Here is a 12,869-nt window from a genome sequence, read left to right as displayed (position 1 = left end):
TATAGGAAGGTTTGCATTGCATTTTTGTATTCTTACAAAAGTAAAGGTTTTCTTTTCTGACTTCCCTCTTCCTCATCCAGGGGCCATTAGTCATAAATGTGAAATCAGAACAGGTCTAAAGTGAAACCAAACAGATAAAAATAACACAATACCAAGTTGCTAAATGCAACAAGACAGATTCTGGGGACTCATTTCCCACTAAGGCTTTCTAAATTTCTCACTTTATAGATAAGGATTGTATTTACACAGACACTGATCAGAACATGTTAGCTTCCTGGGAAGTCCTGTACATTTATTTAGCTGGTCAGCATGGATACTATCTACTGGCCATCAGAAAACCGTATGTCTAAGTCCAATTCCTTTATGAACTTGCTCTGTGAACTTGGGTGAGTTAACTCACTTCTCTGATGTGTAAAATGAAGATGTTAGGCCATAAGACTTCATCGTTGCCTTTACACTTTGAGTTCTCTGGTTTGACAAGTTATCTACTAAAAGGACACTTGTCGGATAGGTGTGGTGGCACATAACTATAGTCCCAGCTCCCTGGGAGACTGAGGCAGGAGAATCTCAAGTTGGAGGCTAGCCTGAGCAATTTAGCAAGACCTGGCCTTAAAACAGATAATAAAACAGAACTGGGATGTAGCTCAGTTCAAAGGCCTCAGGTTCAACTCCTGGTGTGAAAGAGTGTTTATCTCCTGGAATCTAGAACGCATTACTGGGATTCTTCAACGCTACACTGCACTTGCAGGATGCTTAGATAACCTAAATGAAGGCTGCCATGGAGACCCCCTGTGTTTATTATGCAGGTCTTACTTCTGAGTCACTCAGAGCTGCACTTGGCTGACTCCCAGTTCTTTGTAAGCTTTTGGGAGCTGTTCAGAGTCACCCGCAGATGGAGTTGGTTGCCTGAGGCCCAGGAAGTGAATTATACAAATAAGCTGAAAAAAAGTCCAATTTTTTTTTTCCTCCTTTGGCAGGTAAAGGAATTGATGGATGGTGGCCAGGGACTTGGGGCTGAGGTGGACCTAAAGGGAAAGGGGTTGTGAGAAATCCACAAATCAAGTTGCCATGTGTTGCTGGGATCCTGGGACACTGGCCTAGGGAGCTGCATTTTAATGTAGCCTTAAGAACTGAGGCTGAGGGCCAGGGATTTAGCTCAGTGGCATAAGTGCCTGCCAGGCAAGCACAGTTACCAAAAAAAAAAAAAAAAAAAAAAAAAAAAGACAAAAACCCCTCAGGCTGGTGCACGTCTAAAACCCCTACGTTTTGGGAGAGTGAGGCTGGTTCAAGCCCAGTTTGGGAAATTTGTGATTTAGCAAGATAAGATCCTAACTCAAAATAAATAAATACATAAATAAATAAATCAAACTAAAGGGCTGGGATGTGTGGCTTATTTTGAAGGCCTTGGTATTGCTAAATAAATAAATACATACATAAATAATTTGAAAGATAAAACTGAATTGGGAGGGGAATCAGAGCAGAGTAGAAGAGGAAATAAAGAGACCCCACCCTGGGCTGGCAGGAGAGCCCTCTCCAGCAGCCCTGCCTGGCCGGGCCCCAGCAGTCCACATGCAGGTTTCAGGCCCAGCTGCTGAGATTTCTCGGTTCAGTTCCTCCAACGTGCCCTCCTATCTTCTGCCACACAGATCCTGCCAGCTGGGTCCTTTTCTAGAGTCACCAATACCTGTCATATCTGCTAAGGCTTCAGCACAAAAATACCACCTCTGGGAAACCTTCTTTGACCTATTTCTTTTCCTTTCTTTTTTTAATTTGGAGATTCACTATGCAGTTCAAGCTGATCTTGAACTTGCTATGTAGCCCAAGCTGGTCTCAAACTTATGGCAGTCCTCTTGCCTCAGCCTCTCCAGTGCTAGGACTACAGACATGTGTCACCATGCAGCTCTTTTGACCTCCTTATTTCATATAAACCAGTCTATTTTAGGTTCTTACACCACTGCATAATTTTTTTTTTGTCTTTTTCCTTTTTATCGGTACCAGGGATTGAACTCATGATTGCCTGCTTGCAAGGCAGGTGCTTGTGCCGCTGAGCTAAATCCCCAGCCCCCCACTGCATAATTTTTAAAAAATAGTGCTCACCACAGTTACAACTCCATATATATCTGTGGTTCTTCTTTAATTTCTACTTGTTAAATAGCTTCAAGTTCTCAGAGAAGTTGTAAGAATAATACAAAAAAGGCCATATGGTCTTCGTCTGGATTCCCAAGTTGCTAACATTTTTTCACTATCCTTTAATGGGAATACATAGATGTCATATGAACAGTTACACATATATAGATAATACTTATGGTTTTTTGTCTGAATCACTTAAAAATAATTTCCACCCATCTTATCCCTTTACCTCTAAATATTAAAGCATCACGCACACAGACACATACACACACACACAGACACACTCACACACTATCCATGATTATTTACTCTATAACTCTAGCACAATTAACTTGACTTTTTGAATAATAGCTGTCTCCTTTTACTTAAAGGGAGGCTTCATAAGGGTTAGGTAAGGTCTTGCGCATGATCCAGGTGTGTTTCTCTACCATAGTATCTGGCACACAGCAGACTCTGAATACGTGTCAGATACACAAGAAATCCCGACTGAGAGATCCTGTCATTAATGCTGCACTTCCCCCCAGCTGTCTGCGTTCTTACTCAGCAGCTACGTGTGCTGCATGGGATGGGGTGTTCTGACGTGGCTGCCCGCCTAGTTCTGTGGGCAATCAGGATCCCACTGAGGTCAGATCTGGTGCCTGAAGGCTCCGCTCCTGCCGTTTTCACATCCTCTCCAGCCAGCTCTGGCTCTTGCTCAGCCACGTTCTTGATGGCAGCTGCCTTTCCTCTGGCCCAGTCGCACCTGTTGGCCACCACAGCCCATTCATTGGCCCCGTGAGAGAGCTCTGGCCTGGGCATCTGGAACACGAGCCAATCTTCTCACGTACTTGTTTGTATGCGGAGCCTGCGTCTATCCTCAAAGCCCTTGGCCCACCAGATTCCCTGCCTCTCTGACAATCATGGTCATTGGTCATTGTTAGTTGCTAGAAGAGGCCAGTGGAAGGCTAGATATGCCCAGGGCATATCAGCTCACAGCTTCCCGTAGAGATCATTCAGGACAGAGGTTTTCCAAATGTGGCCTCCAACCAGCAGCAACCATACCTCCTGGGGCCCAGGAGAAACGTCCGTTGTCTGACCCACTGAGCAGGAACCGGGAAGGCAGTGCACTAGCCTCCGGACTTTGGACAGCACTCAGGTTCCTGGTGTTCTGCTCTCGGCCCACTCTACCTGATCTCAGGGAAAATATCAAGCGCAGGAAGTCACCCTCATTCCTCTCCTCACACAGGCACCTTCTCTGCTCATTGTTGCCCATCTGCAGCCTACATGTCTGCTTCTTCTAAACGGTTTTCAGAATCAAAAATAAGTTTATCACAGGCTATTAAATTACCATAGCAACCTGGCAGCCTGCTAGAAAAAAGCAGGTAACACCACTGTCTTGGGGTCTCAGTGGCACGAAGTAACTGGGATTTTACTCTGGGGGTCTTTACAACTCTGCATGGTCTCTTTGTTTCTCTCATCTTTTCCTCCTCCTTTGTCTTCTCTTTTTGGACCCTCATCCCTCTCTCATCTCATTATAAGCAATGTGTGTTTTAATCATTTTAGATTCTCTAAAGGCTGTCACATCTAACCTTGCCTTTGAAACTAACTATAACTCCAGGAGGTAGGCCAATTTGAACAGGGCTATTTTACTGCATCATTATCCTCATCCAAATAGCATATTAAAATTTTTCTTGGAAAGTACATGCACAGAGTGCAAAAATCAATGGTCACAAAAGAGCACATGCTAAGAGTAAGTTTCCTGCAGCCAGACATGGTGGCGCCCTCCTGTAGTCCCGGCACTTGAGAGGCTGAGACAGGAGGATCATTGCAAGTATGAGACCAACATGAGCTAAAAGTGAGCTCAAGGCCAGCCTGAACTGTATAGGAAGACCCTGTCTCAAAAAGACACCCCCCCCAAAGAGTAAATCCCTTATAACCCCAGATGTGCAGTCTTCTCCCTGGGGGATCGCTTACCTGTTCTTCGTGCATCGTTATACAGACACTCTGTGCACACATAAGGACGCTCCTTTACCGCCTTCCCCTTTCATGACAGCATTCCCTACTGTGCACCTTGCTTCTTTCACTCAAGATGTCTTAGGAGTGAGTCCTTCTCCAGCATGTAAAGTTGTCTCATGCTTTTGTTGTCATTTGAGATGGGGTCTTGCTAACTTGTCTGAGCTGGCCTTGCCTCATAATCCTGCCTCAGTCTCCCAAGTAGTTGGGATTGCAGGTGTGTGTCCTGTCTCCTGATCTGTAACAGCTGCATATTCCATGGTCTGGATGGAGTCAACAGTCTCCTGTTGGTAGATATATGGGTTACTTTTAGTCTTTTGCTATTTTCATCTCCATTTTGCAGCTAGAAAAACTGTGATTCAAAGATGGAAGTGACCCAAAGATATTCCCAAAGGAAATATTGGCAACCTTAGGTGTTACTTAGCTGCAAAATATAAGACAAAAGGAAGAGTTACTGGGGGCTGGGGATTTAGCTCAGCGGCGTAAGTGCCTGCCTTGCAAGCAGGCAGTCGTGAGTTCGATCCCCGGTACCGATAAAAAGGAAAAAGAAAAAAAAAAAATTTGCGCAAGGAAGTCATTGACCCATGAATTACAACAAAGGGCCGTCCAGTGACCTGATTTCTCTGCTTCCCTTACTCTTGTCTTATCCAGTTCAATATTATTAAATTTTAATAATATTGCCTGATGCTTGATTTGTAATTAATCTTTTGTGGAAGATTTTAAGCCTGTGTTCCTTGGTAGATGACAGTTTTTGTTAGGGTAAGGGTCACGTTTTCTTCATTCCTGCACCTGTAGTAGTACCATTCTTCTAACAAGTACTTTGTAATGGCTGGTATGTAATAGGTGCTCAGTAAATACTGTTGAATGAATGAATGAACCAGGATTGTTGTGGTGAAGACATTGGGTTGGAGAGCTGGTTTTAGTCCTGGGTACAACATTTATTCGTATACAACTAATTCTAGAGCCATCACTTGACCTCCGTCTCTATGTCTCAGCTTCCCACATGTGAAATACAAACACCCCTTGGGTTTGCTGGGGGAGGGAGTGCCTGAGTGCAGGTCACGCATCCATCCCGGGACCCTGCAAGGGCTCAGATGCCCTTTTTAGGGCCAAGCTTCTCTCAGGGTCAAGGGCTTCCTGGAACTTCTGAAGGCAGAAACCCAGAAAGCTTGAGTTGGGCCCTGCAGGAGGAGTAAGATTCCAGTGTGTATGGTAGGACCAGCTCTCTTTAATGAGTTCATCCAACTACAAAATGGGGATGATGACACCCAGTTTTTGGCTCCTTCTGGGAGATGGTCCAGCTTAAAGTCCCTCAAGAGGAAAACATTATACACTTAAAAGGCGCCATTGTTATTCAGCTGGAAAAGTGCCTTCACAGGACAAGTGAGCTAATCCCTGCCAAATATGATTCTGCTTGCGCTGTGTATAATTGAATATTTAGCATGGATTTAACTCAGGGAGCCAACTGTGCTGTCAGAGCCAAGTTTAATGGGGCACTTAATAAATGTGGAGGTAATTAATACCAACCAGATGTCGGGCGCGTGTGAGGTTTGTGCTGCTTCGGTGACTGATGCACTTCAGGGAGATGGAGTTCTGGACTCAGCCAAGGGAGTGGGGAGGGTAAACCCTTGCTGTGCCTTTGAACAAGCAAAGTTGGTCATCAGTGCTGAGGCCCGGGAGGCCCAGACAGTCAGAATGCGGTGAGTCTCACTGCTGTTTGGCCTGCTTGGTTCCCAGATAAATGTGCCTCCATCTTTGCTGAACACAGAAGGTGCCCCACTTCTTAGTGAGAGCAGCCCTTGGCTTTGGTCTTGCCTTCTGGATTCACCAGGCTCCATCATAACTAGTGTTTATTGTACAATGGAGCTGAGCTTAAGGTGCAAAGGAGCCAATGGGAACACTGCAGGTCGGGCCCATGTAGGAACCATGCAGGGCCAGATGTTGTCAAAGTCCTGCATCAAGGGCCACCGCAATGTAACTGACTCCTGCAGCTGGGATTTCTGCCTCTGGACTCAGAGTCTGGGACAGGGATCTCTGACTTGTCGTTTGATCAGCATCCATTCTTTAGCAAAAACTGAGGAGGTATTAACCCTGTTCATCTTGAGATTCCTGCAGATGGGAACTCCAGTTGGGTAACCCCAAGTGACAAATCCCAGCTTCACCCACACTCTATGGAATTAATATTCTCTCTTATTATTCTTTAGGAGAGTTTTGTCTCTCTTGTTCCAGTCAGTCAATCCACAAACATTCACCGGATGACTAGATGAACCCAGCTGTGTGCAAGGTGCTGGGAGATAAGAATGAACAAAGGAATGGAGTTGGAATTTAGTGGAGGGAGAGGTGACAGTAACACGGGTTAAACAAGCAGCCAGGTGTGGCAGTGTATGCCTGTGAGCCTAGTGCTCGGGGAGGTGACACAGACTGACACTCAAAATAAAAATAAATAAAATGGTCTGGGGATGTAGCTCAGTGTGAAGACCCTGGGCTCAATCCCTAATACCATCATCAACCCCACCACCACCAAAAAACAAAAAAAGCAAATGAGAGAATTACAAATTGTGATAACTGATACGAGAGACAAGAGCAGGGCTGTGAATGAAGCTCAGTGGCAGATGCTGCCCAGCATGAGTGAGGTCCTGGGTTTAATTCCTAGTATAGGAATGAGGAAAACAAAAAAAAGACACGTCAGGGGGACCTGGGACAGAATAAGGGAGATGTAACTAGAGTGAGGGCTTCTGTTATCTAACCCCCCACATTTACGGGTTTAAAGCCCTCATTTTTGTCGCTCATGATTTTGTGGGTAGGAGTTAGGGAAGGTCCAGTCTGGGGCTTCATCTCAGCCCCACGTGGTGCCCACTGAGACATGTGGCACTGAAGAATCCACTTCCAAGATGATTTCATCATAAAATTTCATAGTGAAAATGCCACATTTTCCTTTTTTGTAAACATCAATAGAATTGTGCGACAAATACTACCGACCACCTGGATTCTGTACTTCATTCACATTCTACCGTCTTGGCTTGTGGGCACAGCTCACTTCCCTGAGATGACTTCTTCATGCTCAAATCCGGTGCCTGATGCTCCTAGAATGCTTGTCCCCGCATGGTGTGAGCCTTTCACGGCTTGATAGTCTCTAGGTAACTGAACCCCTTAAATTACGGTTATATAGTACTGGGCATTGACAGAGCCTTCATGTTGAGCTACCTTCCCTTTCCATCCGCCCTGATCTTTTTTTTTTTTTTTTTTAATCTGTTTGTTTTCTGGACACAGGGTCTCAATACATAATTCTGGCTCGCTTTGAAGTCACTATGTAGCCCAGGCTGGCCTTGAGCTCATAGAGATCCTCCTGCCTCAGTCTTCTGAGTGCTGAGATTACAAGCATGCACCACCACACCTGGTCTCAGTCCTTTTTCTAAAAAATTTTGAGACAGGGTCTGACTAAGTCACTAAGTTGCCCAGGCTCTTGTGATTCTCCTGGCTCAGCCTCCCAGACAGCTGAGATTACAGATCATCATGCAGTGAAGCCTGTTCTAAAGAGCTGAGACTTGGGCTGAGCCCTAAGGGAGGAGAGGGAGCCTGTCTTGTGAGGGGTTAGAAGAAGGGTATATTCCAGCCGAGAGGCCAACCAGGGCAAAGGCTGGGGGATGCAAAGTGAGTTAGCAGCTCTCTCTGCTTTCCTCTTATCCTGATTTATGTACCTGATTTACGAATGAAGCCCACTCCAGGAGAACGTTCACAAGTCAGACTCGTTCCTAAATCTGACAAAGTGAGTCTTAAATGAAACCTGTGAAATCTTGCAACTTGAATGTTCTTAAGTCTGGGATTTGCTATATAACCTGTCAAACAGGATACATATGGAATCATCTCCCTCATGAAGCCTTCCCAGATGGCTCCATCTCTCCTGATTCTTCCCTTTTCCTAGAGTATACATATCTGCAGCATTTATCTATTTGCCAGGTTGGTCAGTCATATCATGGACATGCACACACAGAGTCCGAGGCCGTGGTGAAGTTGCTAACCACCCCAGTCTTGGACTCCACTAAGTGAGAACAGTTATAATAACACCCATTTTATAGGGTTACTGAGCGGGGGGAGAATATCAACATGTGTAAAGTGCCTGGCATGTAACGAACACATAATACATGGCAGCTATAATTAATATTTACAAACTGTCATGTGTTAAGCTATTTTAGAAATGTATTCACAGCAGAAATCGTTCATTTCTCACTTTTTTCTCCTTCATAATGCATAGATGTTAATGAGAGGAACAAGCATGCTGCAAAGTTCGCCACTGTGCTGTGGTGCTGATAATGGAGCCATGCAGGGCACAGAGATGAGCAAAACTCAGCTGGTAATTTCCAGAAGCTTCCAGAAAACGAGAAAGGAGTCATGCCTGCAGCAGCCTCAGTAGGGACCTTTTACATTTGGTGGTAAAAACTAGCAGACTTCAGAGCACCAGCTCTCCTGTATTAGTATGCGGAGGCTGCCATGATAGAGTACATAGCACTAACTGGACAGCTTGTGTCTTTTCTCACTGTTGTGCAGGCTGGAAGTCTGAAATCAAAGGGTCTGTTGGTACCTTTGAAAGGCTACAAGGAATCTGTACCATGACGCTTCTAGCTTCTGGTGGTTTGCTGGTGACCTTTGGTATTTCTTGGCAGCAGAAGCACTGCTTCAGTATCTGCCTTTATGCATGCCTGACCACGGGCACATTCAGCCACCTGGTCTTTGACATAGGGATCAACAGCCTATGCTGGAGGAGATAGCCTCTTTAACAAATGTTACTGGAAAACCTGGCTATATACAAGCAAAAGATTGAATCTAGATCCACATCTCTCACCATGTACTAAGATAAAATCAATATTAAAACAGAAACAGTAGGGCTGGAGATTTAGCTCAGTGGCATAGTGCCTGCCTGGCAAGCATGATGTCCTGAGTTCAATCCCCACTACAAAAAAAAAATTAATCAATGGGTTATATCAAACCAAAATGTATTTACACAGCAAAAGAAGCAACCAAGAGTGAAGTGACAACCTACAGCGTGGGAAAAAAATGTTTGCCAGCTATTCCTTGGGCAGAGGACTGATATCTGAAACACAAAAAGAGCTAAAAATATTTAAAACCCAATAAAAAATGCGTATTTGAAATGAGTAGATGCTTCTCAGAAGAAGTCCAAGTGGCTAATAAATACATGAAACAATGTTCAGCATGTTTGGTCATTAGGCAAATATAAATTAATTTGCTCTTTTTTTTTTAAACTTTTTATCAGTACTAGGGATCGAACTTACGACTGCCTGCTTGCAAGGCAGGTGCTTATGCCGCTGAGCTAAATCCCCAGCCCCTGGCAAATATAAATTAAAATGACCCTGAGATTCTATCTCAGTCCAGGAAGAATGGCTATCATCAAGAAATCAAATATAACAAATGCTGGTGGGGCCGTGGGGAAAAATGAACCTTTCTACATGGTTGATGGGAATGTAGTACAACCACATTAGAAGTCAGTATGAAAATTACTCAAAAAGCTAAAAATTGAAATTCCATTCGACACAGCTACCTCCCTTCTAGATATCTCCCTGAAAGAGCTAAAAAAATCATATTACAGTGGTATGTGCATACACATAATTATAATATGGAAATAACACAGCTCATCATATTTTTATAGCACAACTGTACTTTTAGCACAACTCATAGTAGTTAAGTCTTGGAAATGGCCTATATGTTCATCAATAGATGAATTGATAAAGAGTACTACTGTGCCATAAATAAGGATAAATTTGAGTGTCTGTAGGAAAATGGACAGATCTTGAGACCATAATGTCAAGTGAAATAAATCAGACATGCAAACTTAAATATTGCAGGGTTTCTCTGATATGATTTAAAGAGCAAAATAAAAGGTAGATCACAGGAAACAGGGAGATCTCTAGATCTTTTGCAAATGGAAAGGGGATCTAGAGATAGAGGAGAAGGGAGAGAGGAGAAGGAGAAATAAAAAGAATAAAGATGTGTTATGTGCATGTATCAACTTCCCATGATGAACATAATCATTATGTACTGCAAACATGTACTAATAAAAAAAAAAAACTGCCTTCATCTTCGGAGGCCATTCTTTGTGTGAACTGTGCTGTCCCCTCGCCCCCACCCATGTTGGTCTAGGGACCATTTTAATGTCCTTTTTAACTTTATTATATTTGTAAAGATCTTTTCTCCTACTAAGGTCACAGTTCGATGTAACTGAGGTTAGGGTTCCAACATATCTTTTGAGGAGGCTTTTAAATTAAATTATAATTAATTTAATTAATTATAAATTAAAAAATACCCTCCTCAAATACTCCATATGGGCTCCTCTAGGGCAAGCACCAAGTTACATCCTAAATGTCTGTTCCTTTCAGGGTTCCACTTCTCCCCACTTCATCTACTCTTATGATTTTTTTTTATCGGTACCCGGGGATCAAACTCAGTATCGCACACTTGCAAGGCAGGCACTTATGCTGCTGAGCTAAATCCCAAGCCCTTCATCTACTCTTAGATCCCAAGCCTTTTCTCACAGCCGGTCTCTCCCACTTCCCCCATCATTTTTTTTTTTTCTCCTTCTCTTTGCCTGGTAAATTCCTGGTCACTCTTCAATTCTTACCTTAAATGTTACATCTTCAGAGAAATTTTTCTGGTCACTCTTTCTTGATTGTATTTTCCTCAGGTTATTTGTTTTTTTCATGATTTACCCTTATTCTTGCCAACATCTTTCATGGTTGTAAGTATAAGTATATATGTATTTGTGCAATTGATTAATGGGGGTGGCTCACATCAGTAATTACTGGTCTGAAAGCACAGTGAAGGTTTGGACCCACCTACTTACCAGTACAGTTCCAGTGTCATAATTCATCAGCTGTATCAGAGATTCCATGCATATTTGTTAAGTGAATTTGGATCTTTGGCTACCCCATACAACCTCACACTGTGTGATTAGTGAATGCTAAATGAGTTACAATTTTTTTTTCCCCCGGTACTGGGGATGGAACTCATGACCTTGTGCTTGCCAGGCAGGCACTTATGCCACTGAGCTAAATCCCCAGCCCAAGTTACAATTATTTTTGCCTATGTCCTCCAAGAGATCACAAATGCCTCAAGTGTGGGCTAAGTCTCACTCTTTTAGGACTTTTTAGCATTCAACTCCTCCTTCTCTATGCTCTATTAATTGTGAGACATTATTGTAGTGAGCTAATAGGTAGAAATATTATAAGACAGGATTAGGCCCTCAAGTAAGCCAGTGCAGAAGACAAGAACACATCACAACTGTGGCTTGAAGATTAGGCCTCAAGATAAAGACAGAATGACTAAACTTACATGCCTCCCTGAGAGATAGACAATAACTTCAGATTGTACTATAATGGATATCTCTGCTCTAATAAAGCCCAGATAGACATCAGTTACCTAGGTGGGTGCCCAGAGCATCCAGACCCACCCCTTCCTAAAAATGCCTTTGCTCCTTCCTTGTACGCTTATTATGTAACTTGCTTCTCTACTGGATCAATAGTAGCTAGGCACCTATACTTATAATGTTATTGGCTGAATATGGTTTGATTCATGTTGTGATTTTGTACCCACTTTATGATTTTTGCTTTATTTTAAAACAGTCTTAGGTGACTTTGTGCCAACCCACTTTTGGGTTCCATCCTGTCTCTTGGGAGCTCTCAATAAATCTTTCTACTCTTAACCTCTGTTGTTCCTTAGAACTCATTGATTCTGGGGGGCATGAACTTGGTGATAGAACTTGGTGATAGAATTTTGGCACAGCTGAAAAGATAAGAAGTATGAAATTTAAATGACCTTTATTTTAAGAATGTGGGAAGAGACCCCCCTGACCCTCTGGGATCTGGCATTATCGCGGGGGGGGTGGTGGTGGTGGTGGTGGTGGCTGGCATTCTCTCCGTGGAACACGCGTAGCTTAGGTTTGGGGTGGTGCCTAAGGGGCATTAGTGATGCACAAAGTAGTCCATTGGTATTCATTTCGTGCCACAGTTAAATTCCTAGGGGCGGCAAAATAGAGCCCTTTGGTTCCGCCTCCCAGGCTTTACCGGCTAGAGTGTCCCGGCTAGAGTGTCCCGTCTGGGCCAAAATCCTTTCACTTGGCATATCTGACACCTAACAAGTTGGGAGTTATTTCCCCTATATCCAGCATGATAAATTACCTGGTAATTTAGGGGCTTAAAACAATGATATTAATTATTTCTAATTTCTGTACAAATGATAATTTATGTGAGCCAGGAATTTGAGTGATTTTGCTAGATGTTTCCAGTTCAAAGTTCCTCCAAGGGTGATAGCTGGTCAGGACTGGTCAGGACTGCCATCTGTACCAAGATTGGACTCCCAGGGAGGCGTGTGCATTTGGCTGGCAAGTTGGAGCTGGTTGTTGGCAGGGGGCTCCGTGGTTCCTACCCATGTGAGCCTTCCCACAGGGCCACTTGAGAGTCCTGGCAGCATGGGATTTCCCATGAGGGATCAAGAGAGAGGAAAGGGGAAGTTCAGTGTCTTTTCTGACTTAATCTTGAAAGTCATGCTCCATAACACACCACCAGTGGTCAGCCCTATTCAATGTGGGGGTGACTTACAAAGGGTGGAGTATCCGGAACTATCCTTATCCAGGCGGACTGATTACCACACTCTATCGAAACTAGGTTTTCTTTCCCCCAACTACTTCCCCACCCGTCTCTCAATCATACTGTTGTCAAGCAATCATCATCACATTGTAT

Source organism: Cavia porcellus, unplaced genomic scaffold, assembly GCF_034190915.1.
Source record: "Cavia porcellus strain 051 isolate PalLab524CR breed Dunkin Hartley unplaced genomic scaffold, mCavPor4.1 scaffold_5, whole genome shotgun sequence".
In the NCBI taxonomy this organism is placed as follows: Eukaryota; Metazoa; Chordata; class Mammalia; order Rodentia; family Caviidae; genus Cavia; species Cavia porcellus.
This window is presented reverse-complemented; position numbering follows the sequence as displayed.